The sequence below is a fragment of the Osmerus eperlanus genome, chromosome 13 (assembly GCF_963692335.1).
Source record: "Osmerus eperlanus chromosome 13, fOsmEpe2.1, whole genome shotgun sequence".
NCBI classification, from domain to species: Eukaryota; Metazoa; Chordata; class Actinopteri; order Osmeriformes; family Osmeridae; genus Osmerus; species Osmerus eperlanus.
In genome coordinates this window covers 17503184-17508560 of record NC_085030.1, presented here as the reverse complement: position 1 = coordinate 17508560, position 5377 = coordinate 17503184, and the positions used below count along the sequence as shown (strand labels likewise).

At 42.3% G+C, this 5377-nt stretch overlaps 1 long non-coding RNA gene across 1 annotated transcript; it reads right to left on the bottom strand.

Moving 5' to 3' along the window:
• Positions 1 to 1144: 1144 nt before the first annotated feature.
• LOC134032587 (uncharacterized) lies at positions 1145 to 3253 on the bottom strand. Its single transcript, XR_009932037.1, has 3 exons — positions 2883 to 3253; positions 1928 to 2043; positions 1145 to 1806 (listed from the first exon to the last, which is right to left on the bottom strand). It is a non-coding gene; the product is annotated as an uncharacterized LOC134032587 (long non-coding RNA).
• Positions 3254 to 5377: the final 2124 nt, after the last annotated feature.

The following is a 5377-nucleotide window of genomic DNA, read 5'->3' as shown; positions in this document are numbered from 1 at the left end:
GGGCATCTACAACAAGGTTATTATCATCATGGCAATAGGTATTCATATCAAGCTTTTAGTGCCCCTTGCTCCACTGTTGAAAATTAATGAAAGCGTTGCTTTGTGAATCAGGGCAGAAACAAATTTACACTTAGCGCAGTTCAATTTGTTGCGTGCCATCGGAGGTTGTTGCCGAATGCCATTAACATAGATTATTATGCGCTGCCTATCCTCAAGGAGTTTATGATCCATGCAAATGGAAGAATCCGCATATTGTTGCATATTTCTCTGCCTAATGGATGCCTACATATCTGTGATAATAATAATAACAATATTTCCCCCCTTCCAGCCCAGCCAACCTTTGGCACCTTGCATATTTACTCAGAGTGAGTCATGCTGCACAGCGCCAGAAGCAGTGGGATGTGTGTTAGCTGATGGTTTTGGCCCCCCAAGAGGAGAGCCGTGTCAGGGTAGCAGATACAGGTCTCAGACCCACCTGAGGCTGTGGAACACCTCCTCACACAGAACATGCAACTGGGACACATGAACACACACTTCCTGTACATCCCATCCACTGTCACACACATGCACAAGCATGCATGCATTCACATATGCAGATAAACACACACACACTCGCACACACACACACTTTGCTATATGTCGTCAACTGAAAAGCTGAGAAGGACACCCATTCATGGTCAAGCGGGACTGAGACAGAAGAGGAGACAGTGACGAGAGGGTAAAGAGAAGATGACAGGAAATGGTACGACTCAACGCAAAAAGCTGTAATTACTCACTGCAGAAGGTCAAGTCATTTGGGCGGGTTTGTAATTAGCTTTGTTTCTGCTAGCAAAACAAACAGAGCGGTCTTTTGTGAAATTGTGTTAGAAAGGTTACAGAGACCATTAATGGTGGAGAGCTGGCCAGCAGCATTAGCTTTCAGCTTAATGCTGAAAGATTCTATCTGTCTCATCAGGGCCATAAACACCAACTCTGACAACCAACACTCACAGTTTTCCTACTGTTTGTTCGGGTTTAAAATGAGGTCAGAACCTTTGAATCAAACTGTTGGACAAAGTAGAATTTTTGTTTCTGTATTTCGAAAAAGTTAACTATTTAACTTTTTGGGAAATGTACAGCTTTTATTTTCAGTTTTGATGTGATCAGCGCTGGAGAGCTTCTGCATATTCAGTCAGTTTGCGTTTCCTACATGTCAAACGCTGTGAGAAAGTAACATTTTGATTCCCTCCTGGCGTTTTTGATGTAGATGATAATTACAATCTCTAACAAACATCTGTTAATGTTTGACAAAATGTATTTTGCTTAAAAAACTTTTTAGGATTCTGTTTTATTTTTGGAGATGAAACAGCTGCATAAATGAAAAGCGTAGGTGGAATGACTAATAAACAGCATATCCACAACCTGGGTTAACGTGCTTAATTGCACATGCTGGCTGGAAACAACACCAACACTAACTAAATCAAGCAGACATTTGTTGTGAGGAAACTTTAATGTTGAGAAAAACACGACTACCAGTCAATATGAAGTGCAATGTAAAGACCGAACGCAGAATTTGATGACATATGAGGACAATTGTTATAAAGATAATGGAGAAGGTGGCAAAATATTGAACATGAATGTTTACTTGTTTGGTCAGCGTTGCCATGCCTGTGTAAAGGCTGCTCTTCTGGTTCAAGCTTGGAACCTTTTGTCTTGTAGGGAAGATACACAGTGTGGCACGGTGCTCCCAACAGGAAGGCCCAGGGGTTGATTCCCGCATCTGTAAATCCCTCTGTGACAATGTGTGTGAAAAGGGCTCTACAAATCCTTGAAAAAGCTCTTTAGTTAGCATGTCATTTTGTTCTGCGTAGAACTATTCTCAAAGCCTAATAATTGAGGTAAATGTTATCACAGGAAACACCTTTATAAAGGGCTGCGTCATGCTAACCTTGGTAGCCTGCTGAAAGCCTCCTTGTTGTGTGTCTGCTGCGGGACAGACTGACATCCCCTCATTGAATCACAACCTCTTGAGGGATCTGAATGTGGGGCCGGGTGGTGCATCCCCTGGAAACAATAGTTGTTTTCATTCTTTTTTTTCTCCCTCCGAGAGTGCAGAAACATATCAGTCATTGAAATGAATGATCTCTCTCCCGGCGCTGCAACCACTAGGACCCAGCGGGAAGGCTAATGTGCCTGATTGAAAATGAGCAGAGCAGGAAGCTTGCTACAGTGCAGAATCATAATACAATTAGCCAGAGAAGATTGCAACATTACTCTTCCTGGCGTCATAAAAAAGAAAGAAAAGATGGGCCTCTTTCCCCCCTACTGCTTTCCTGGTATCTCTCTCTCCTCTTACTCTCTCCTCTCACTCTCTCTTTCTCCTCTCACTGTCTCTCATCTCACTCTCTCTGTGTCTCTCTTCCTCTCTCTTTCTCTCTCTGTATCTCTTTCTATTTCTCTTGCTCTATCTCTTTCTCCCGCTCTTTGTCTGCACACAACATAAACGTCCTCTCTTGTTGACTATGTAATAAATATGTGTTGTGTTTAAGTGTATGAGTGAAACAAAGATGCTAAAGACCTATAGCTGAACAGTGATGCCGTACCAAACAGCAAGAAAGGGCGGTTGCCCATGTCAGTCCCCTGAATCACAACATCTGCTGTGTGGAAACACTGGCATGTCTGGATGGTAAAATGCCTCTTAGGGATTTAGCTAGCAATATTGTGGCAGCTCTTTTACTTTATGTTTCTTTCTTCTTCTCGGGGCTTACTTCTCTTATTAATGAGATCAGAATTTATTTCTGCGACACACTAAAGTGCCTACTGGAGTCTCTGACTAGTTCCCTGCTTGGCCCGCTCCACAGACGCGATAAGAAAGATAGGCAGCGTGATAATAATTATTCAACCTGCTGGCACAAGCAATAAAATCCTTTCTTTCTTTCTCCGTCTCTTTTTTCACTTTCTCCTCCACAACGAGATTTTTCCTCCTTATCGGTCCAACGGTTTCAGCTTTGAGCAAAAGTAGGCGTATTCTTATTAACTTGGCTGGCGCAGTGCAGATATCAGAAAGAAAATCTGAATTATCTCTGGCGCTGAGTGACAAGAGTTGAATTGCATTCAAGAAATGCAAAAAAAAATAAAGATATATAAAAATAAAAAAAGCCCTTCTCTCTGTTCTCCGCTTGTGGTTTGTGAGTTGAGGACAGGAGTCGGCCTACACGATGTGCTCGACCTGCTGAGTCAGGGTAAAAAAACTAAACGACTTTTCTTCACGTTTGTGGAGCGATGTTGGACAGTGGCGCAATAGAGCTCCGGATTTCACGTGACTTTACTGTTTACGTCGCCATTTTGGCAGGAAAGTAGTGGCAAAAATGAATGGCGCCAGCACGGATTTCAACCTGTCCGAGTTCACTGCGCACTTTAATTCAAAAGACATACGCAACTATAAAGCAAAAATTGATCTATTAAACATTAGTGAGCCATATAATGCTCCCGGAGTTATTTATATGACCTTTACGAGTGAAACAGAAAGCTTCCCTGACCTTCTGTATCCAGATATTTACAACTCTATCAACTTTCATTCGTCCTACTCTGGAGAGTATTTTAAAGCCTACAAAAGCCTGGAGGGATATAAATGGAAGCAATCAGCTGGATTAGTGATGAATATTCAGCTTTGAAGTCTACCGGCTACAAATTGCTATGTGTAGCTAACATTAATGCAGTCAGTTTTATAACTTGTATAGCTAGCCAGCGTTAGCAACGTTCGTCAACGGTTAGCTACTAACGTTGGCTAACATACATTATATCAGTGCACTTTTCATCACAAAAATGCCATTACATATTTATTACAGATAAGTCATTCCAAGAGACTGGATGATCCTCAGGTGAAGCCATGGGTGGTTGTCATGAATTATGGAGTTCTTCTCTCTGGATCTTAGGAATCCTATAAAATGCTCTCCCCATGTTGAATCAACGTTTATTGAAATAGGCAGCAAATTAAACTATGTATAATATCTATGTAATATGTATGTACACTCTGGCGCTCCACTTGGCTCTCCACTTTCCTGCCAAAATGGCGATGACCGGTGCATGCTGGGATTGCGTGAAGTCAACTCCTGGAGCTCCATAGCTGCTTCTAACTTTTCATGAAACTGCACGACTGACGTGTAGTAGAAGACTTCCAGTCACTAAAGCCAATAACTATTGAGGCGTTCTGAAATGTGAGACTTTGCAAAGCATTTATATTGGATAAATGTGTGGAATGAAATAAGAAATCGTGTTTTGGGGATTCTGCGGTTAAACATGTTAAACATGCGGTTGTAGTTCGACGATTGTAATGTTTGACCCTAACTACAAAAGTGTAATGCCTAAACCTAACCACAAACTTCCCTTATTGTTAGAATTTTTACATTCTTTTAATGCAAGGTACATTTATTAGATTAGATTAGATTCAACTTTATTGTCATTACACAAGTACAGGTACAAGGCAACGAAATGTAGTTTAGGTCTAACCAGAAGTGCAATAGCAGTAAGTGCAGGATATACAGTGTAGTGCAATAAAGTATGGACAGAAGCTATCCTAAAAAAGTGTAAAAGTGCAGTGGAAAGTGATCGCATATTACAGTTAGAAGTACGGTGCAAAATGCAAATGTAAACAGTTGGTACTGTAAATAACAGTCGGCAGTGCAAATGAGCATAATCCAGTTAAGGTAATGTAGTGCAAGATTCATAAGTAAACAGTTGTTACTGTAATAAACAGACAGTGCAAATTGACATTCCAGTAGTGCAAATAACAAAGTGAAGGTAGATGTGAGGTAGAAGAGGAGAGTTAGCTGTATATGAGGGGAGTGGATCAACGGGGGTTCGAGTTCAGTAAAGAAACAGCTCTGGGGAAAAAACTGTTCTTTAGTTTGCTGGTCCTGGTCCGGAGGCACCTGAAACGCCTGCCTGAGGGCAGTGGAGAAAACAGTCTGTGGGCTGGGTGAGAGGAGTCCTTGAGGATGCTGCGAGCTCGATGCAGACAGCGTTTCCTCTGGATGTGCTCGATGGCAGGTAGTGGAGTCCCTATAATGCGCTGGGCAGTTTTCACCACCCGCTGCAGTGCCTTGCGCTCCGCAACAGAGCAGCTCCCATACCACACTGCGACACAGTTGGTCAGGATGCTTTCTATTGCGCAGCGATAGAAGTTCACCATGATCGCCGAGGAGAGCTGATTCTTCCTCAGTGTCCTCAGGAAGAAGAGGCGCTGGTGAGCTTATTATGATGTAACTGCTGTTATAACTGAAAACAAAATGGCCACTCTTCTCGAACTCTGTATCGGTCTTCCTGCCGGTCTACGAGGGAGCATCTAGACATGCTCACAGTACAATTTAAGGCGAGGTGAAAATGGCGTGGCTCTGAA